This window comes from Eufriesea mexicana, unplaced genomic scaffold, assembly GCF_001483705.2.
Source record: "Eufriesea mexicana isolate 0111107269 unplaced genomic scaffold, ASM148370v2 scaffold2964, whole genome shotgun sequence".
In the NCBI taxonomy this organism is placed as follows: domain Eukaryota; kingdom Metazoa; phylum Arthropoda; class Insecta; order Hymenoptera; family Apidae; genus Eufriesea; species Eufriesea mexicana.
Window position 1 is genome coordinate 289,969 of NW_016911017.1, and position 24,300 is coordinate 314,268.

The following is a 24,300-nucleotide window of genomic DNA, read 5'->3' on the forward strand; positions in this document are numbered from 1 at the left end:
TTGTTTCAGCATTCGAGTATTTCGTATAATATTCTAATGCTTCGTCGTTGGTTTATTTATGTCTCATCGTTGGCTAAATGTTTCCTTTCACAAATTTTACTACTTCCGTTCGATTTGTTTTCATTAGAGCGTTCGAGTATTTCGTATAATACTCGAGCGCTTCCTCGTTGGTATGTTTATATCTCACCGTTGGAATGTTTCTGTCTCGTAGTTATGTTGCTCAGGTCTCGTCGTTGGCTTGCTCGTTCCATTTGGTTATTATCCTTGATGGTTTCCTCGTACTAATCCCTTTCCTTTCAGCTACATATTAACAATAATATATTCTGTTTTAGCTTTTAGGTTTCTCAAGATTCTGTTTGCGACACATCAATGAACGATGCGTGCGTTTACTTTTAAGTAATCATAAGATAGATCCATAGACTAAGTATCATGTGCGCGCTATCTGTACAAAGGTAAGCTACCTAATTTGGAGCGAAATTTATTAATTCTCTATCATTTTCTTATCCCCCTCGTTTAGCAAATAGAACATAATTGTTCTCGTGATAGTCGTGATTGTTCTTAAGTATCGACTAGCCTACGCGACGTGCTCTCGTGTACTCGATAAGTACATGCTTCGTAAGTCATCCTCACGACTCGTCTCCGACACTCATTTCCAGTCACTGTCAATCTCGTCATGCATCGGGTTCCAGGGTGACCCCCTCGGATCAGTGCGTCTTCTGACCTCGACGGGGCGGTCCGCTGCCTAAGTCGTACGCGACTGGGGCTCGGGCACATGCTGGCTGACGGACTAGTACCATCTACGGTTAGACCACAGGGATGATTAAGTTCTACCCCGTGTGGCTGGGATGCGAAGTGTCTGTCTTGGCCGGCAACCGCCCAGCAGGGCCCTCGCGTTGACACTAGAAGTTTCATTGGTTCAGGGACTATCCTTGGTCCACGTGTAAGTCTTGGCGAGTGCGACAGTGACTGGAATTGAGCTAGGCCCGATCGGGAGGGTGCCGAGGTATGAAGTTATCTCTGTACACGGGAGTACATCGCCTAGGCTAGTCGGTCTTTCGAATAATCGCGAACTCGTTCGGGCGCGTCGCGATTTTCTATTAGCTCGCGTGTTTGATATTTCATTCCCTATTTTTATGGGAACTTGAAAATATCTTAGCGTTGCGACAGTAGAGTTTTAGTATACCGAATCGAATTTCCCTTTGTAAGACACGAAATAAAATAAAGTGTCAGTAGAGTCACTTTAATTTAATTCGCTCCAAGTTAGATTAGGCTACCTTTGCTACGGATAGCGCCAGTAGGATGCGCCACTAGGGCGCATGTCGGGTCTCGATACGTAGCCACCTCCACGTGGTGAGACCTGGTAATTGGTACCGTTTCCCAAAAAATAATTTTTGGGAAACGATAGCAAGCTAAGAGCTACGCACAAAGTTTAAGATATGTCCTATCTTTTGTAAATTTTCAATGTTCTCTTCGAACTTTGAAAATTAAGAGCAGGCAATATCTGTTGAAATAATATATGAAGTAAGAAGAATAAAGTATGGGAAGTAATGTAAGTAAGGTAAGTAAGGAAAGTCAGGTAAGTAAGGTAAGTAAAATAAATACAAATCTCACGCAATGAGTAGTCTATGTGCAGTATGTATATTCACGGAAACGCTGCGAAATCTGTTGCGATAGAGTTCTTTGAAAGTGACGTCATTTCTAAGAATCTGTCGATAAGCGACCTCCTGTTATTTTATGTTATCCTAATACAAATTCGTAAAATTGGCCGAAAATTTTACGCCAGACAAGAGTAGTATTGTTCACAGAATTCTTAGAAATGACGTCATTTCTTGGAACTGACTCTACGAGCGGCCTCCTTTCATGTTATGTTATCCAAATACAAAATCACGAAATTGGACAGAAATTTTTCTTCGGAACCGCAAAAGTATTGTCCACCGAGCGGCAAAAGTATTGTCCAACATGGCGGTAAAAGTATTGTCCAACGTGGCGGTAAAAGTATTGTCCAACATGGCGGTAAAAGTATTGTCCTCAGAATTCTTGGAAATGGCGTCATTTCTTGGAACTGTCTCGGTAGTCGACCACCATTCATGTTATATTATCCTGATACAAAATTTCAAAATTGGCCAAATATTTCTCGCCAAAGCTGGGAAAGTATTGTCCAAAGAACAAGCTCCTTTCATGTTATATTATCCTGATACAAAATGGCAAAATTGGCCAAAGATTTCTAGTCAAGGCAGGGAAAGTATTGTCCAAGGAACGACCTCCTTTCATGTTATATTATCCTGATACAAAATTGCAAAATTGGTCAAAGAAAGACTTCTAGCCAAGGCAGGGAAAGTATTGTCCAAGGAACGACCTCCTGTCACGTTATATTATCCTGATACAAAATCGCAAAATTGGCCAAATATTTCGTATGGGCTGCAAAAGTATTGTCCGTAGAATTCTTGAAAAATAGATTTTTCATTCGGCAGTGGAAAATTAACAAATTGTTCAATTTCTGCGATTAATTTATGAACTTTTATAATTGCATCCTAAAGGCGCACCCTTAAGGAACTGTCTAATATAATTTTGGAAACAAATTTCTTCTTAATTAATTAATTCTAAATAATTATTGCACTTATTGTACTTCCAGTAATTGTACATAAACCATATTTACTATTCGTTTAACAATTTATTTGTACTAATAATGAAAAAGTATTGTCCAAGGAACGACCTCCTGTCATGTTATATTATCCTGATACAAAATCGCAAAATTGGCCAAATATTTCGTATGGGCTGCAAAAGTATTGTCCGTAGAATTCTTGAAAAATAGATTTTTCATTCGGCAGTGGAAAATTAACAAATTGTTCAATTTCTGCGATTAATTTATGAACTTTTATAATTGCATCCTAAAGGCGCACCCTTAAGGAACTGTCTAATATAATTTTGGAAACAAATTTCTTCTTAATTAATTAATTCTAAATAATTATTGCACTTATTGTACTTCCAGTAATTGTACATAAACCATATTTACTATTCGTTTAACAATTTATTTGTACTAATAATGCCCTTATTATTAATTAATATACTATAGATTGTTTGGAATTTGACCACTATAAAAACCACAAGTAGAGATCAAAACAATGAATAATTAAAATTAGTTCTAAATAATTATTACACTTATTGTACTTCCAGTAATTGTACATAAACCATATTTACTATTCATTTAACAGCTTATTTTTACCAATAAAGCTTTTATTATTAATTAATATACTATAGATTGTGTAAAATTTGACCAGTATAAAAATCACAAATAGAGATCAAAACAATGAATAAATAACACCGTTGTAAACATGAAATATTGTTACATATATACCTCTATCATTTGTTTATAAAATCATATAGTTTTTCGGATTTCTCCCTGGCAGAAAAATCATTATAAAATTCAATTATGAATTTCCCATTTAATCACGAATTTAATAATAATCTAACAGCCATAAAATCTACATAATAAAAGCCTTGACTTCCAAACAATAAAATCCAAAAATTCTTGGAAGACCTGCAAGACCTACCTCAAGCACCTACAAATCATCGTCTTTCGAGTTTCTTCCCTTCTCTTCCCTTCCAGAAAAATCATTATAAATTTTTATTTACGATTTCCCATCTAGTACGTAATAATAATCGCATGGCTCGTCGTGGCTTTGCTAAATCTTTAATATCGAACATCCCCGTAAACACGGAACGCGGCACACGCGTGCACGAACATCTGCATACGCGCACACCCCATCTTCATTTCCCCGTTGGTTTCGTCCGACGAAAATTTGTATCGAAATCCGCGATCTCTCGTCTCGCAAGGGACCAGAAGAACGCAAACTTCATTTAATTAAACTGCTAATTAACGGGGGAGGAAGAGTGGAATCGCCGCGAGCAACGCTGTTAAAAAGAAACGTATGACTCTGTTTACCATCCCTCCGACCCCCAGCGAGTAAACAGGCCGCGCGTAATTGAAAGGTGGAGGGAAGTGGATGTCGATGTCGAGCGATTTTCTCCAACGATCCCGCTACCCCTTCAGCCCGGGCTTGTAACAATGGCTGGGCGTGACTAAACAAGAAGCCGGGATTTACGCAACGTTTAATACCGTGAAAAACGTCCACCGTCTACGTTTACCGTCGTACGTCGTCGTTCTAATCGGTTCAACGAGTTTTTGCTACCTGCCCCAGCGAACCTTGCTCGAAGACCCTCGCATCCGCCGCGATCGATAGCTCGAATTGATAAAAAATTCATTTCTTCCGCCGCCATTTTCACCTAGTCTTTTTGCGTATCTGCATCTATTTATGCTGAAAAGTTACAGAGCGCTCGTCCTTTTTTTTAGTATTTTCCGATCACTTTGCCTGGGAGCAATCCCAGGATCAATCGGAGGATAGTCCAAGTGATTTGAAAATTAATTTATAGCGATCACGATTGTAACTGTTGGTTACTATGGGGATGAATAATTCGCTGAATCGTGTCAAATGTGGTCTTCGTCGATCTCGTCGATTTTTCAAAAGGGAAAAAGCAAAGGGTAACGTTTTCGATTTGTTTTTGGGGAATCGGTGAGTTTTGCTGGAATATTTGCGTTATTGTTCTGCTCTCATTTTTGTTGGCTCGGAGAGCTGTCAATGGGCAGCTCGCTGTTTGTCACCCTTTGACCACTTTGCCTGGATCACTCATAGATCAATCGCAGAGTTGTCAATGGGTGGCTTGGTTTTTATTTCTCTTTGATCACTTTGCCTGGATCACTTCTAGATCAATCAGAGAATTGTCAATAGAGGATAGCTTTTTTGGCATTTTTTAGCCACTTTGCCTGGATCACAACTAGATCAATGGGAGAGTTGTCAAAGGGTAGTTTGTTTTTGTTATTCTTTGATTATTTTGTCTGGATCCCTTCTGGATCAATCAGGAAACTATCAATAGGTTACTCGCTTTTTGGCACTTTTTAGCCACTTTGCCTGGATCACTTCTAGATTAATCAGGGGGTTGACAATGGGTAGCTTGTTTTTATAATTCTTTGATCACTATGCCTGGATCACTTCTAGATCAATCAGAGAATTATCAATGAAGAATAGTTCGCATTTTGGCATTTCTTAGCGACTTTGCCTGGATAATTCCTAGATCAGTGGGGGAGTTGTTATTGGGTAGCTTCTTCTTTAGTATTTTTTGATCATTTTGCCTGGATCACTCCTAGATCAATGGAGGAGTTGTCAATAGATAGCTTATTTTTTATTATTCTTTGACCACTTTGCCTGGATCACTTCTAGAACAATCAGAGAATTATCAATGAAGAATAGTTCGCATTTTGGCACTTTTTAGCGACTTTGCCTGGATAATTCCTAGATCAGTGAGGGAGTTGTCATTGGGTAGCTTGTTCTTTAGTATTCTTTGATCATTTTGCCTGCATCGCTCCTAGATCAATGAGGCAGTTGTCAATAGGTAACTTCTTTTTTGTTATTCTTTGACCACTTGGCCTGGATCATTTCTAGATCCATCAGAGAATTGTCACTATAGTATAGCTCGCTTTTTGGCATTTTTTAGCCACTTTGTCTGGATCATTCTTAGATCAATTGAAGAATCGAAGCGATTTAAAAAGAAGGAATTAATTTATTGCAAATGTAACTGTTGCTGACAGAAACGAATAATTTCTCGGATCGTGTCAAAAGTGATCTCTATCAATCTCTCGAATTTTTTTCAAAAAGGAAAAATATACTGATAACATATTCAATTTGTCTTCATATTATTAGTGAATTCTTATGGCATTCTTACGATATTGTTTTGCATTAATTTTTATTAGCTTGGAAAATTGTCAATGAACAATCCCCTTTTTATCAGAGATCGCATTAACTGGATGGCTCATAGGTCAGGTGCAATTTGAAGTAATAAATCGTTAAAAAGGATAAGGAGAAATTACATGGCTGCGATCGCGCTTGTATTTGTTAGCAAGATACCAGGATGAATAATTTATGTAATGATTAATACTAATTGTAAGTCTGCTGGTAACTTATAAGCAGTTGTTCATACTGCTCCGGTCAAGGTCTGTATATAAAAATATCTTTCGCAATTGAACATCGACTGAAGATAATTTTTAAATAACAACGCAGGAAATTAATGACTTTCTTATTCTTATCTCAATTAAGAAAATAAAAACTAACTTTGTATGTTGAGGTTATGAGAGAATTTTTGACATTCTGCCCTTCTATTCCGTTTATTTATTCAAGTGCCATTCATACATTTGTAGAAAGGCTAACTGTAAAAATTTAAATAAAATAATAAACGATGAAGCAATAATGAAATTATATATCTTTGATTTCTTTGAGTACTCAGTTACACACGTGTTCTTCTCTTAATATCTTTTCTCGACACTAACGAACTGGGTATGAAAACCCAGTCATACCAACTTCGGAAAATAAAGGCGTTCAACATTGTATATTTAACTCTTTGCACTCGAGTGGCGCCTTTCAGTCACCATTTAATCAAATTCTAAAGATGGATATTAATTAATATATCAAATTTACAATTAGCCAACGATGCGTGTAATATCGAAGTAAAATAATTCTACGTCTTTATTTGCATACGATTTCTTATTTACCGCTTTAAAAATATCGAAGTAAAATAATTCTACGTCTCTATTTGCATACGATTTCTTATTTACCGCTTTAAAAATATCGCGTAAAATATCGAAGTAAAATAATTCTACGTCTTTATTTGCATACGATTTCTTATTTACCGCTTTAAAAATATCGTCGAATTTATGGCAGAAAGTCTTCGAATTACTATTTTCCTGTAACGAAAAAATCGCCGAGTGCAAAGGGTTAAAAATTAAGCTTATTTCAATATTTATTATTTACTTATTTCAATATAACCATAAAAATTTACGTTTCTCGAAGGGTATAATAATAATCTATACTGGGTAATTAAATAATAATGTAATAATAAACGCTACTGGGTATAACGATAAAACTATATATAATAAAATAATAAATAAGAAATAAGATAAAGACAATATCTAATAAAATAAAATAAATATTCGATAAGAAATAAATATCAAACTCGTACATTTGATTTCTCGCCATTTCAGCCACTGTGCATTTAGCAAAAATATATTTCACGTATATTTCTCGCACTCGAAACAGATTTTAATACCTTCATTGTCCCCACGATACTTTATCCAACGCGTTATAAAAGTTTGTATATTTACAAATTGAACTAATTCCAATATAACCATAAAAATTTACGTTTCTCGAAGGGTATAATAATAAACTATACTGGGTAGTTAAATAATAATGTAATAATAAACTCTACTAGGTATAGCAATAAAACTATTTATAATAAAATAATAAACAACAAATAAGATAAAGACAATATAGATAATATTAAAATAAATATTTAATAAAATAAAATAAATATTCGACAAGAAATAAATATCAAACTCGTCCATTTGATTTCTCGCCATTTCAGCCACTGTGCATTTGGCAAAAATATATTTCACGTATATTTCTCGCACTCGAAACAGATTTTAATACCTTCATTGTCCCCGCGATACTTTATCCAAAGCGTTATAAAACAGCATAAACTTTGCGACCGATGAAATGATCAATCGTGGCAGATGAAACAGGCAACGTGCACACGAATCTCGGAGAAAAACGAACGAAACGAACGATAAATATCGAAAACCCGCTAACGCGTGTATTATGAGAAAAATTACGAGTTACAGTGACGAAAACGATAACGCTGGTCGCAGGATTTTTAATCAGAGCTTTAGAAAAAAACGGTCATTTGGCAGGCCACGATCAGCTTCGTGTCAAAAGCCATTAGCGATAAAGAGGTACGCAGAGTGTCGGCTACTTAAAAAATTACGATATCCCAGTCATTTCGAGCAAATCTTTTAACTGCACATTTCACGGCGTATATTCTGATTTTTCGCCGGAAAGGAAAATCGACCGACTAACAGGGGAATCTTGCGAAATCCATGCCAACGCTGATATCGGTGTCCTTGCCTGTTTGAACGAAACATATTCCTGGTCCGCGCGTGGTGCGCGGATCATTTCTCCCTTTTTCGCGGGGATTAAAAGAAAATTCAATCAGCGTAACTGAAAAGGAATACGGGAAACGAGTGGAAAATGCATGCTGAATGGCACAAAGCTCCTCTGCAATGCCAAAGAGAGATGTATAACCGGGGCACCAAAGTGCTGATATTTTACAACGCGAAGATTACATTATCGAGGAATAACTGGCCACTTTTATCTGCGCAGCCCCGGCTTATTCCTGGCAACTTCATCGAATTAGGGAAAAATAAAAGTGTGACGCCAGGGTCTCGATTAATTAAGGATTCATCGATTAAATTGGAACTCGGAGAATCCACTTCCGACCGATCCACTTTCCCTGTATAGCAGATTTGGACCATCACTCGATAATTCGCGATTCATCTTTCAATTTATGTATAAAAATCGAAATAGGGGCATCTTAAATACGATGGTAGTCTACGATACATCGAACATGTCGCTATTCAGTGGAGCACGGATTTTAAAAAATATTAACGTTCGCTATTTTTCAGATATTTTCTTTGCCTACGTACTAAATGCGGAAGCACGTTGGTGCTCTCAGGAAGCCACGATAAAGTTCCATTATTTTTAGGATATGATGATGAATTAGTAAAAAAAAAATTAAAAAATAAAAAGATTGGTGGAAATTATTAATATTCTGTATGTGAGTATGATAAGGAGCAGATAGTGGAAGAGAGGGCGCATGAGGGTGGTTGGATGGTTGAGAGGAAGGAAAGAGGATTGACAGTATACTGCTGCATAAGTAATTGTAATTAGTTGTTAATTAAAGTATGGAAGATGTGAGTGTGTAAACATATTTTTCTTTTATAAACCAAGTCCATTTCAGGACTTGGTCACCCCCAGGGGCTGAAATTAATAAATAAATAAATATATATATTAACCCTTTGACTGTCACGTTGAAATCACATGTTTACCTCAGGACGGTATAGGAGTATTTTTATTATTCGAAGCATATAATGGGAAAATAATAATAAATTGGTGTTATAAGACAACATTCTTACCCAATGGAGCGTTTATGTTATTGGCAGTCACGTGTGACCACCGGTGACGCCTTGGTAACTGTTGACAGTCAACTAAGTGTCAATTTTCATTCGATTTCGACAATTGTAAATAATTCAAGCGCTCTAGTCATCAATGACCATCATGGCGTCACAGGAGCAACCATAACCAGTTATATTAGGGTGTCCCAAAAGTTTCTTCCTTCTTTGTATGCGAAATCAATAGACAATATTTGTTGTTTAAAGTTGATTTATGCCTACATAGTATAATTATATATATTATGATACGATGCCATAAACGGAGAATTGATAATCCTGCACGTTTACAAACATAACTAGCTCGAGGACATACAAAGAACTTACGGGACAACCTAATATATGACAACGTGACAGTGAAAGTGTCTATATTCTCTACTCAAAATTCCCTATTCCTTCGCGTTCTTCAAATATTCACAGACTGGTTAAAATAAAACAAATATAAATTTAAAAAATTAATATCGCCAATGATCACCGTGTTAAAGTGCCATTTATCCCTTTGTTTATCAAAATACTGTCATTTTCGTGACTCGACCGATAACAAAAATGCAGAAAGAAGCACAGGAGATAGTTGACAGCCTCTCGAGAGTAACCCAAAATCACGGATCAAACGAATCACGATTAGGTTCTCGACGGGAACGAAAGGATCTCGGATATGCGCATTTTCATGGAGAATTGGTGGAAATCGGTGTTCCTCCTCGAAGCTGAAGGGCCCTGGAATATCGTTTCTCGGGGAATTTCAATGCTCGCCGTTTTTCAAGCGGGATACTCGTCGGTGGAAATGACAAAACGACGAGCGGCGTCGTCGCGCGGACCTCCGCGTGATTAAAGTGCCATTTGAAATATTCATCGAATGGCCGCATTAAAAACGAGCTCGCGCTTTCGTTCCTCCGCGATGGAGAACAACGATTGCACTTTCACCGGCACGTGTTCGTCGATCTGTGCAGAGATATACGAAATACGGCACACTTGAACCGCGAACGATGACCTTATGATTTATTCCGCGGCCATCCGGGGGAAAAATGGCACCCGGAAATATCGACGTTCCCCGGGGTGAAAAGACGGAGGCTCGCGGAAGAATGGGGGATAATTTAGTTCTGAAAATCGGCCGAAATTTCCGGGGATATTCTTGACCGGGGAATCAGGTTGAACGATGAATATCTGGGTAAATATTAGCGTGGAAAAACCTCTATTGATCCTAGACACCGCTAATGGTTTTTGCCCGCCATTAGTAGATAATTATCCGACGATCCCGAACCGGATGTCGGTAGGTAAACATCGCGTAAGAAATGCGATTTATTTTAGATAGACGAGAACTCGCAAGCCCACTTTCACTGGACGAAGCTTTCCAGGAGAAAATGGTACCTTTGACTTTATTCCAAAATTTCGATTGGAAATGATTCTTCTACAAAATTGAACCCCTCTGTGCTTATTTCTATCTTCGTCAGAGTGCCATAATCTTGGAAATTAATTCGAATTCATGGTTTTATAAGGGAACACGAAGAGATGATCGCGCAGAAGGAAATTACGCGAGCGTAAAATTTATGTATAAATTTGGAAATGGTTTGCGATAAGGCTTCGAGCGAAACACTCGAATGAGGTAATTGGTTTGTACGTTATACAATTCTATTTGTAGCCATTTGATTTTCAAATGCAAAATTAACTCCGCACGCTCCATTTGTGCCGCTGCGGACATTAATAATCTGCGATTTATTGTTCCGTTTCATTTTCGCAAAAGCTAGAACGTTGTGTAAATAAATTGAAAAATATTCTTAGTTTCGCTGGTGTTGCATTATAAAAATGTTCGGGCCGTTGATTAATGCTCGATCGGATATTACGAGTAAATCACGATGTTAACGTGGAATCGATATTGCCTATTAAGGAGAGATAAAAACCGTGACGACGAAGCTTATCCCGCTGTCAAGTACATCGTCAAGAGTGTAAAAGTAGTGTCAAAGTGTTCGAGGTAAGCAGAATATCCCTCTACTAGCTTAGATGCACGTGCACATGCACAGTCCGCCATCTTGCATATGCACGGTCCGCCATTTTCTCGAATTCCATAGTATTTTGTATACGTGTCTTCGCAGAGGTATAGTAATCCCGTATCTCTTTTAAGGTTAGAATCTAAACGAGAGACCTGACCATGGTCTGAGAAACGACGCTGTTATCTTGTTTATGCTTCACTCGCTATGACTCTTATCTCCGTTTTTTATCCTCCGTTCGATAATTGATGCTATCACGCGACAAATCGTTTCACAAATATCTACTGAATATTTTGGCAGCAAATTTTCAGAGGATTCAGAAAGTAAATCGTAGCTTATAAAAGGCTCAGTTCGTGGACAGAGAGATTCTTTGGTGTATAATAGGGTAACCTGACACATTATGAGGAAGCAGTGTAGCATTCCTACTGCAACCTAAGATGAGATTCACATTCATAAATATTCCACTTCCATTTTAATACTAGAATCACTTATGGAGTCAAAACTACTTCTTCTAGACCTTTCATCTTTACAGTTACCTTTGGCAAAATTGATATTGATCTTTATTCAAACGTGCTCGTAATCGCGAATATATAAAGCTAAGATCTGTCAATTCAGAAGTTAGATAAATAATTGTTAACCTTGAGTCAGCCAGTAACGAAGAAAACACGGATTCTTTGGTGTATAATAGAGTAACCTGACACATTATGAGGAATCACTATACAGCAATCCTACTGCAATCTGAGAAGAGATTCACATCCATAAATATTCCACTTCCATTTTAACACTGGAACTATTTATGGAGTCAAAATTACTTACTTGTTTTAGACCTTTCATCTGTACAGTTTTCTTTGGCAAAATTGATATTGATCTTTATTCAAACGTGCTCGTAATCGCGAATATATAAAGCTAAGATCTGTCAATTCAGAAGTTAGATAAATAATTGTTAACCTCGAGTCAGCTAATAGTGAAGGAAACACGGAGAAATGTTTTGGTGTATAATAGAGTAACCTAACACATTATGAGGAATCACTATACAGCAATCCTACTGCAATCTGAGAAGAGATTCACATTTATAAATATTCCACTTTCATTTTAACACTAGAATCACTTATGGGGTCAAAACTACTTCTTTTAGACCCTTTATCTTTGCAGTTACTTTTGGAAAAATTGATATTGATTTTTATTCAAACGTGCTCGTAATTGCGAATCTCTAAAGCTAAGATCTGTCAATTCAGAAGTTAGATAAATAATTGTTAACCTCGAGTCAGCCAATAGCGAAGGAAACACAGGAGAAAATCACTGATAATTTATTCTTTCATTTTCATTGCACTGCTTTTATTATCAATAATGTATATATATTTAGGCACTCATTAAAGATTGGTAGTTCTAGTGTTAATCTTCCACGTCAATATATCCTAACATTCCATATTCCACGTTGCCAACTCCTCATAAAGATCCTACAATTTTCTGGACAAGAGAATACCACATACCTTCGATATCAGGCTCAACCAGCAAACGTTTTATCCATTTACCGAAAAACCAGGCCCAGATCTAACCCAATCTGACACAATCGACGATCAATTGTCCGATCACCGGAATTCAACCGCGGGATGACGGAGCAGCTCCCGTTTCGAAATTAATTCCCACTTTTACCTTTTTGCGCGATTAAAAAGCAGTTAGCCTAGCCATCACGCAGTGGCCGATCGATGACGCGTACCTGGCAGAGTAGAGGCATCGGGGTCCTGCGACGCGACGCTGTGCCATTGGAAGCGGTTTCGACGGGATCCTCGCATGAAGGAAGCAGAGCGAAGCAGCACGATGATGCGCCAGCACACGCATCCACAGGTAAACTAGCCGTGGGTTGAACGAACGCACCTGCTTGCTCTCAGGTAAAACGCGCCTCCCCTCCACGCTGCTTTTCGACGGGGGCCGGATGAAGGGCCTAGGTTCCTAGGTCCCGTGCAACCGAGTCGTGGGACAAAGCGCGATGGCCGCTCTTAACGTGAGAAACGGGATTAGCTCTGCTGTTTGAGAAATTCGAGGAAAAATTCGAGCGACCCTGGATAGGTATCGTGGGACCGGAGTGTTGCACGTGAGTGAAATTGGCAGTGTATGGGGAATGGGCCTTGGAGAGATTGCGTGTGGTTAGGTTTGGGTTAGGTCTTGGTTTACGTGTAATGTAACAACGTCGTTTCACAGTTACTACAATATGTAATATACAGGAGATATATATATTATAGTAATTATATCGCATATAATTCGCGAAATCGAGGTACATCATATTCTCAGTAATTTAATTCGATTCTTCATGTAAAACTGAATTCAAATTGTGGAATAAAATTTTTTCATAGGGACCCTCGTTTTTGAGAAAATCGATTTTGAAGATTCGTTGGGTACACTGTTTCTATTTGCAGAGAATACGGGTGGGGATAGAATATAATTTGAACGAAGCGCGCCCAAATTTTCGATACCTGATACAGTTTAGTGACAAATGTTTTAAACGAAGGTTGAAAATATCGTTTTCATTGCAGTGGAATTTTTCTCGACGAATCGCTGATGGATGAACCGAACGCATTTCTCCCGGATTTTCAAACTCGATTTTCTCGCAATTGAAGCTTTGTTTGAGAAAACTTTATTCCACAATTTCGATTCATTTTTATGCGAGGAATTGTATCCTTATCAGTTGTACCACGAAAAATCAATTTATGAAAATCTGTATGAAAAGTATACGTATTAATTTATGCATGCTGATATTTGTTACGTGGTTTCCATTCTGTTTCCATTCGTCGATACGGATGGAGATATAAATGAGCAGAAATAGATAAGATTCTGATCCCTATTGATATTTCTAATCTAGAGATAGGTTTAAAATAGTCTTACGAGTTTATCATGTACGAAAATACAGTTTGTTACAGAATTTTGGTATGAGCTGTACACGTCTGAGGCATGAAACTAATTAAATAAATTTTCTCCTGGATATTTTCTTTCGACGCGATTGAATAAAGAAAAATATCGATACCTTGGAGACATCGCAACATCTTCACACGTTGTTAAGCAAACGTTTGACAATCACTGAGAGATAGCAAAGAACTTTCTTCGATAGTTCACTAGATAAAGATGGTGCACGGTGTTGACATATTAACGATTCTACTAAAGAGTAAATATGGTTGAAACTTGGTAATCCCCGGCAGGTAGTTTTATTAAAACCAGCAGGTGCACCGAGAGTTCCGGAACAAAGCCCCAAATCAGCCTGTCCTCGTTCTTCACGGATAAAATACGAAGAACGAATATTAAACGTTCGTTAAATTGACAGCAACAGAGTAACTCGCGATATCAGAATCTAAATCAACGGGTAATCCGATAACCCATTAACTGAATCAATTTGAAAAGGCCCGCAAAAAAAATAAAATTCGATATTTTATTTATCTCATTAAACACAACCAGACGTTTCGAAGCGAACTCCTGATAAAATCGATACAGCCTGGATGTAAGAATTTACGAAATAACATCGCGTAAAGACTGCCGATCCGATAAATAACGAGATACGAAATTCTGTGAAATGAACAGGAGTTTTCGCTGCCTTTGATACGTTTCCAAACAGGCTGCTCAATTTAAAGCTAGAATTTCGCGCAGAGCTCCCGCGCGATGCACTAAATTGCTATCGTTCTCGGGGTAGATTTTCAATAAAACGTCCCGGCAAATAACGCGAAAGTTGGAGTCGCGAGCCGGCTTTTTATCACCCCCACTGGGCGTAAAAACCGCGATGGAAAAACGAGAACTTTCGCGCATAATAAATGTTTCGTGATACGACGACGTCGCCGCGTACGGGTCCGCGGAATAGTTGGTCACAAGATGGCCGCGCGCGGCACGAAATGGCGCCGCGGACGCCGCTGTAACGAAGAAGATGGCGCCTCGCGCAACCGATACCGCGTTATCTCTGGACGAATAAAGCAGCGGCTAACCGATATCTCTCGACGACCCTGGCTTATCTTTCGACGATAAAAATCACGGCGTCGGGTACTCGATGGAAATTTAAAACGACGAGATGAAAATAGTTCTCGTCCGATTGGAAATTGAATAAAACGACGGGAATAATTTCGAGTTGTGCGAATTGGGATTCCGTTATCGGGAAACGCCCGGTCGAAATGACTTAATTTGACGCGATCGACGTGTATCGGTTCAAAAGCATCCGATTACTGGAGATGGAAGATTCGGATTGATGGAGGACAGGGATTTACGAAAGAGGTTAGGATTGAAATGAAAACGACGAGAAACGTCGTTTTAGTTGCTTCCCCTTTTTTCTTTATTTCCCGGGAAGCAGTGTCGAGCTGCGTTCTCGTGCAAGTTTAATAATCCCCGACCACGTTCCGCGCGTAGGTGCAAAGCGATTGAGGCTTTGTATTGCGCCATGACCTCGCCTCTTGCCGAGAAATTAGCGGTAACCGCGAAATAATGTACCAATCCGCGTTTTATCTGGTTACCAATTCTCGCGTGAGGCTTGTGTCTGAACTGGGAACCAGCGGGACGTTTAGACGATTTTATAGAATATTCTTTGTCTATGTAGAAATTGATATTCGTCGTTCGATATGTGGTATTTCATATATCATACCTCATTACTATGATATTAACAGGATTAATATAAAATTGATGCAGAATTAATATAATATTATGTCACTAATGTAAACATTATTCATTAAATAATTTAAATTTCGCAGATTATTGATAGGAATATTTGTTAACCTCGTAGGTTAACTGGTGTGACATTTTCGAGAATAATTTATAAAATAACTTCGATGAAATATTTCGGTTTTTGAGAGGCTAGTTAAATAACTTTGATATTGTTAATATCATATTTATTCGATATCCACTGTCAGGTATTTCGCCATATTTGATCGCAGCATAGCTATAAATAACATCTGTTTATCTCAGTCTGACATCTAGCGTTTGACGTAGCAAATTATCTAACTCCTGTTAATTAAAATTCAAACTGTATCTTCATATGAATCACCTGCTATTGTTAAAACTTCGTTAAAAATAACTGTGTACGAGCGTGCTGCTGCAAACACGTTTACGTGACCGGTAATCACGAGAAATCGTAATAAAAAGTAGCCTGTCATTGAGTGTAAGTATAACATAGCCGCGACTCGATTGACTGCACAATCGATACCCTGTAAAATTCATCCTAACCCCGAGAAAAATGACACGATAGATTCGTAAGCAGACGAAAAATACGAAAAGAATATCGACTTACGATTAGCGTGTTCCTCTGATTCGCGATTTGCAAAAACCGTGTAATTAGCGTAACCGTTTATCGTTGCGGTTTCACAACGCAATAAGGAGACCGCAAACAGAAATTATCAGCGCACGATAACTCAAATTCAATTAAACGCACACACACATCGAGCAGAAACACGAACGGGAATTCATTTCACAGGAGTAAAATTGCCATCGAATCTTCGATTCTCGAATGCTTAACGAGAACTGTCGGATGAGCGAACAAAATTCACGTGCAAAGACAATGAATCACTGGTGTTTAGTCGACGCGTTATCGCATTTGTCACGTTTCACGTGTTTGCACGACGGGCGAACATAACCACAAACATCGGGGCGCGAAGAAAATTTGATCTCGCCGGGCACGGGATAAAGGATCGTCGAAAAAATCAGAGCCCGGGAACGTGAAAACGAAAAACCGTTTCTATTTCTAGTTTAGGAGGCCAACACCACTCCACGCGAAATCCTACCGGCGAGTCTCGCCATTGGGAATATTACGAGAGGCAGGCAAGCCGCACGAAAGGCCCGCTAGAGTGCGCTGCAAAAACGCGGGCTGCATAGATACCGATGAAAGGAGAATGTAGGTCGTGGTCGAAACGGGCGAAAGATTTCGCAATAATGTTACAATAACAGCATCGCGACGCGTGCCACGGTTATACGTGAAACCAAGTCGTGGCTGAGTTTCGTCGGTTGTTTACTTTGAGTGTCGGCGCTTGCTCTTGTGCGGAGCACGAGAACCTTCGAAATACCGCTCGATTTCTTCGACGGGGATCGTCGCGCGAATCCGGGCGGACTACTTTTACGTGGCACGTAATGCGAGCACTTGTAATCCTACGCGAGCAACGCCACAGAAGGGGACCATTCATGCAGTCACGGATTATTTATGCGACTTCGAAACGGATCGTGATCGCGTTCCCCTAACCCTTGCTTCGCTGCGAAGTTTATGCTGCCTTTTGCTATCGCTTTGATTTCTGGGTAGTTACACGTCGGTAGAGATTTGTTACGTGCACTATACTATATTATCGCTGCCGCTGAATTTATTATAGTATTTAGATAACCGCCAAGGCTTTCCTGTCTTGATTATAATATTATATTCAGATAGATATTCCGAAGATTTTAATATTACAATTGTAAGTAGAGGTTAGGAGCAATGCATTTAATTATTCCAATATGGCGCCGAATATTAAAGAATGATAAACTAATTATTATTTTTCTTTGGTAATAAGTATGTTATTGTTACAATATTATTTAGATGGTGTTTAAAGCTGTTTGTTTCGAGACTAATGATCACTTTAATTGTAAAATGATATGTTTTTATCGGCGAGAAGAGAAATGTATTAATCGTTTATTTGATAAATTGATTCAATAGTGGCATACTTAGGTGTTGGATAAAATGTTTGATTAAATATACCTACAGAAGTTCATAATTCACGATAAACGTGTCGAGATTATACAATCGAGGCCTGTATTCCTTGAAATTTTAATAACATTGGTATATTCCACTGATCGGATTATTATTTAGCAAACTAATTTCAGGCACATTCGCAGATCGGCACTGAAAATGCCATACTTGCGTTTGACATGGAACCACGAAATCATGCCTAATACAACAGTTGACATTCGCGTCAGTTCCTAAATTTCCATTTAAAAAATAACGCGAAATCAAAAATACGAGATATAAATTAATATCTCGTCTAATAACACTGTTCCCACAGTTACCAATACGTCCCTTCAATCTCGAATTTCCATACTGTATAATATTTAATTATTCCATACTGTATAATATTTAATTATTATACAAATACGAATCAAACAACATGACATCTAAAGCACAGCTATTTTCAAAATAAATATTATACTACATTTTCACGGGAACAAAAGAAAATAAGAAAAAAGAAGACCGACTAAAAACCAAAAATTAAAAAATCTCTCTGGCCAGATTACCGTTCCCAAAATACATACTGTATAATATTTAATTATTATACAAACAACAATCAAACAGTATTATAACATCTCAAATACAGCTATTTACAAAATAAATAGTATACTACATTTTCACAGGAACAAAAAAAAGTAAGAAAAAAGAAGACCGACTAAAAGCCAAAAAATTAAAAAATCTTTCTGACCAGATCTCCGTTTCCAAAATACAATTTAAATGCGCATTGTGACCGAGCCGAAAACGATCCCGATGTCCAAAAAGAAATATTCCAATCTAGTCCCGTGACCTGCTCGTTCGACCTATATTTATTTCCATCCTGTCGATTTCACTTTAGATATCATCTAATACCTTATCTGATCGTTTACCAACCACTCTGCTGCGCAGAAGTTAAAAACGATCCAAGACCCGATGCAAGTAGGAAGTACTGTGCGTTGCAGGAAAGAAGTCATCTGAGAAACTTGTAGGACCGAATCCCCAACAGCCCAATCATTCTAACATCATGGCAGAAGTAGAGTAAAACGCTTCCCTTATTGGTAGAACTGATCCCTTCCTATTAGCCCGGTCATAGAACACCGTGTGACAAAGAAAGCGAACGAAGCAACGAGACAAAGCGAGACAGACGCAAAAATAGATGCAAGAGCGTAGACTCATCCCAAAGCGTAGTAGTGCTTCCAATTCATTGTAAGTTAACTCTGAGATAACATTTCTTTCGCGGATATCTTACGCGTATGTTAACGTATCACGTTACAGAACTTGGAGATAGTAGTTTTGAGAGTGTCATAGAAGAGTGGGTATTACTAACAAGAGTATAGGCGGAGCAAGTGAAATACTCCTCTTGCCTCGCAACCGAACGAGATGACTTCTTTCATGCAACGCAGAGTAGAGAACGTTTCGTAGATGTCGCCAATAGGCGACGCTAGTAGTACCCAGAGAACGTTTCATGGCCGCCGCCATTAGGCGGCAATAGTACCGAAAGGGTTAAAGATGCTTCTCTGGTTCGACGAAACTAATGGAACAGTGTCTATTCAGTTGTGAGAGGAGTCTTTATTTGGATGGCGTCACCCTGCATCGATATCTATGTTTGCTTCCATGGACCATGAAGATTATCGCTTCTCGAAGTAGGACTGAGTGACGCAATGGGTCGTCATAGGGCCTATAAGAATCTGGCCGAAGGGTTCGAGGCAACACTCTCTTTCGACAGTCAACGGTCTGCATCACGCATCGCACAAGACTCAAGCCTCCGCATACTTGTATCGCCAGGGAATAAAATATAAATCAAAGTATAAAGTTAAATCTTTATAAACCCGATTCTTTTTAGCACACAGTGCACCATATCCAGAACCATGGGAGTCGAAACTGGACGACTTTCAGAAAATGTTGGTACTAAGTAGCTATCCACCATAGGGCCTGGCCTGGCAGAGTCAAAAATGCAGCCAGACCAACGAAACAATAGCTCTCCAGCTGTTAAACGTCATTCCGTCGAATTGAAGTATCCGTCGCGCCAGGTAATACCGTTTACGAGGCCATTTGATTGCACGCAATCGATCGTAAACGGCGCTACGCCGAAGTCGTCTGGTCTCCATCGGTGGAGAGGAGCAAGAAACAATTGACTTCGCGAAAAGCGGAGGAATAACGCGGCAGGATGAGAACACGGGGAGATACGCGGAGAGAAGAAAAATCGCGGACGACAGGTCGGGCAAGGAAGAAGAGAAAAGGCAGTCGGCCATGTGCTTGGATCGTTCCTTTGTGTTCGTGCAAGTGGGCGATTCGTTGACCCGCGGCTGCAATTCCTCCTGGCTTTTATGTCAGCTCAATTGGCCAGCAAAAGTTGTCGACGCACCAGAAACAGCGTCCTCGCTGTACAGCCTAGCTCTTTTCCTATTTCGTAAGTAATATCGATAAAACTGGCCGCATTCGCGGGACAATGCAGTTTCACGGTGACTCGGGACAGGATCGGACGCGAATTCGACGTGTGTTCTGCGTTATTTCCCGTTTGACAGCGTTCTGACGATAGCTAGGCACGTGCCAATGGTGGACTGATGACTGGCAACTTTCTCGGCGAGGCCATGATAGTCATCGGTGACAATGGAGTGTTGACAATGTTTAGATCTGGGTTTCGCAATCCTTTTTGTCTTAACTTCTGGGCCTCTAAAATTTGGATTTGTAGAAAATAGGCCTAACTTCCTTATTTTTAATTTTGTAGAAAATATATTTATCCTATTTTTACTGATTTATGTAAATTATTTTGTAAATGTTTACATAGCGTGAATATCCTCACTTGACCTCAGAAATCGAGAATTGGGCCCCTAAAATTTGAATTTATAGAATATGGGCCTAACTTCCTTATTTTGAATTTTGTAAAAGATATTTTTATCCTACTTTTACTGTAAATTAATTTATTATAATTTATAAATGTTTATATAGTGTGAATATTTTCACGTGACCTCGGAAATCGAGAATTGGGCCTCTAAAATTTGGATTTGTAGAAAATAGGCCTAACTTCCTTATTTTAAATTTTGTAAAAGATATTTGTATCCTATTTTTACGGATTTATGTAAATTAATTTATAAATGTTTATATAGTGCTAATATCTTCTATCTTCTAACCTCAAAAATCGAGAATTGGGTCCCTAGTTTGGAATAATGAAAATAAGATTGAATTATCTGATAAAGACAAAAATTAGGAATACGTGTGAAATTGTTTACACGATAGTTTTGACGCCTTCTTGTATATTTCTAGGTGAAAATAAGAAGGAATACTAAATTTCAGAATGTCAATATTTTCGTGGCGACACCAATAGAGTTAATAGTCTGCATGTAAACAAACGAGGTCAGTTTTTGCATATGGCATATATCTCGCGATAACGGAGTTAATACTAAACTGTCAAAGGCTTTTTACAGACCTTTGACCTTTGCAGATGCTTACGAGGAAATAACTTTATCTATCATTCAGATGAAAATATAATTATCTACTCGATCGGTAGAGGAGCACTCTGAAAGAAAGAAATATAAAAATTTGCATCTCTAAAAAACCGACTGGAAGCTAAACTCAAGAACCTGGAGAGAACTAAACTGACAATTCACAGATGCAACAACGACCAACGAAATATAACACGTACATTACCGTCCAAAAATTTAAAATTTAAAATTTAAAATTTAAGAAAATTCACTTTCTCGCGTGTATTCGTTTGAGAATTTCAAAATTTGTATTCCAATGTATACTCGTCAAACTTGCCGAGTGACAGCTCGGCTGTAATACACGGACAAGAAAGACGAGACACTCGAATTCGATAAATCTTTCCTGCTTTTTGTTTCCTCTGAAACACGTCATGGGAATCACCACGCGGAAATGCTCTGCTTCTGGTTATATAAGCGGAAATCGGATTAGTGGAAGTGAAACTTGATCTGTGACTGGTGGAGTTTAGCATCCGAGGACGTGCAATTACCTGCGTCGATTCACGTACGATTTAAGCGGGCACAAAGGTTTTCATTCCCCTAGACAGCAGGCAATGCGAACCTTGGTCGACGATCCGGAGGATTAGCAATTCCTACGCAGTTCCAAGTCGCCGTTCACGAATGAAACCACAAAGAGAGCAGACACAATAAAAACAGGCATCGTGAGTCACCGGCGCAGTGTGCCAACGTTCTTGTACCAACGCTTCTTGCCCGCGCTTGTTGACGACACAAAGAGTACCACTGGACTGGGCTTGGTTCGGTAATCCCGAGGCAATAATAATTCGTAGCTTCCTTCGTTCAAGGACGACGACGATTCACGCGTGGGGACACGTTCTACTACTGTGCATTCGAATTACGTACACCTCTGGAACGCTAGAAAGCCGAACGTTTCCGCGAAACTAGACGGAAAAGACACGAAAGGATAAACAGACTAAATCTAGTAGGTATTCCGAATCGATGGACTGAACTTAGCCGAGGATCGCACGTGCGAAAAGCACGTGCGAACTTTTCCCACCGATAAACAATGCCAATCGAGATAGCGAGCTGCATCCGGTGCAAACAATGGGACGGGAAAATCGAGCATGCCTGTCGATATTCTTCGCAAAGTGGTTTATCGTCTACGAAGATCGCGGAGTTCAATTTGAAGACAACACCTGGATCCTGTGGAAAAAAGCAGCGGGAGCGAGCGAGACGGGTATACAGGCAGATAGATCAATAGAGAAAAGGACAGAGAGTAGCAAGCGGTCCGTGATCTGTCAATAAACGCGTGTACACAGGGACCTCTGTCGGTGGAAATTACCGAAAGAAAAGCAGCGAGATGGAATGATATACCAGTGATCCAGTTGCGACGAAGGAAAATCAACTCCCGTTGTACCCGATCCGGATAACCTGGGCCAGAACGAGATCACTCGGCGAGTACCACTTCACTGACAAGCGAGAAAACATCGAGGACGAATGCGCGACACTGTGGGCCCAGGTCACGGTGTCCCGGTCACGTTACCTCGCATCGTCGCGATTAACATTGTTGCCCGAAACTCCGTCGGCGAAGTTCCATGGGACTTAGAAATTCTCTGGCCGGTGCACAAACTCGTTCGTAACGAGTTGGCTGAAACTCCGCCGAGCACGACGTACCTCTCTCTGTTACACCTAGATTCCTGCCGACTAACGGGCCGAACCACCGTGGATCCCTCTTGCGTGGAACTCTCTTTCACAGCCTTTAGTCACGCCGCGCACGGAAATAGAATGGCCGTCCGTATCCGATGTCAGTGCCGACGTCGTAATTCTTTGAACCGTTCCATGAAACTTTTCCCGCCCGAGACGATCGCCGCCGAGCGATTCATATGGTTGATCACGGGACCCGACTTGCGTGCCGACCGAGTCCGTTCGCGATACTAGCTCGTACTGCCTCGCCACTTTTGCACGCTGGAGAACGTACTCTTGTACCGGTTAACGATACTCCGTGCGGTCATCCCTTCCTTTTCTGCTCGACTGTACGCTGTATTCGTTGTCGCGTTGCACGCGCTCTTTCTCTCTCCGCTGCCCGCGACGCCCTACCTTCTCCTTCTTGCTCGTTTCTCTATCTTCAGCGAGCGGGAGGTCCGTTAACATGCGAGTTGTCAAACATGTATGTCTCGCGAGGAATTGCTGTGCTAGTGTTGCATTTTCGTTCGCATTCCTTTTGAGGGAAGTCGTGGATGTGCCGGGCGGAGAATACAGACGAGGTTAAGGAAGAAACGATACTGGTCGTTACGCAATTCTACGTGGAATTGTTTGATAACAACTAGGCTTTCTTAGGAGTACATAACACGATGCTGTTTGATGAAGGTGATTATGTTAACGATTATCGATCAAATAGTTCGGAGAACATCGAGTGTGTTTAAGATTGTTTGCAGATAGAGAGGATTGGAATTATAGCGGGAAAAGAAACTTTTGAGGAGCTGGAAATTGTTAGGTTAGGTGGTATTATGAAATAGCGATAACGAACCTGGGGTATAATGGAAATCGGTTTAATGAGGATAAACAATCGAAGCAACTGCCTTCCCGTGAAATACTTTCACTCGTATTAGTGCATCGTGTAATGAGGGTTGCATAGCTGCTGGCGCCACCGCACGCCACGAACTACGTACATTACATGTAGAAGGAGAAACACGTTCGCGAGAAAATGGTAGAAATTTGTCACGGAATTTCGGCACTGTAGAAAGAAGTGTTACAAAGGAATGCAAACATAACCTAAATTTGTTTTATTCGCGCTCTATTACACATCCGTTACGTATGTCATAGCGTCCTAATTCTCGGTCATTTCTTTGTTGCGTTGTGTTAAATAAAGAAGCAGCGTATTTCGTATCGTCGAATCCGCTTTCGCGTAATTCATACATTCGAACCGTGAAATAATGCATTAAAGGAAAGTTCGCCATGCCGTTGAAAGTAGAGGAGCCGGAGTTATCTCGTAAAAATAACTCGTTAAAAATTCCGCTTTGTTCGAGATACGGTCTATTTTAATTACACAACCGCCGGACGAAGGAACTTTTCAAAAATCGCATGGAT

General features: G+C 39.5%; 1 protein-coding gene across 3 annotated transcripts in view; it reads right to left on the reverse strand.

The window, feature by feature from the left end:
• Nucleotides 1–24,300, reverse strand: part of LOC108550729 (choline transporter-like protein 1) — a 72,013-nt gene that overhangs the window by 43,365 nt on the left and 4,348 nt on the right. The window contains exon 1 of one of the 3 annotated variants that reach the window (XM_017904560.1): nt 22,888–22,971. The exons of 1 other annotated variant lie outside the window; for it this stretch is intronic. The gene's annotated coding sequence lies outside the window, so the exon portion shown is untranslated. Of the gene's footprint in view, nt 1–21,746; nt 21,990–22,887; nt 22,972–24,300 lie in introns of those variants that run through there. One more of the 3 variants, XM_017904561.1, reaches the window with a different exon arrangement.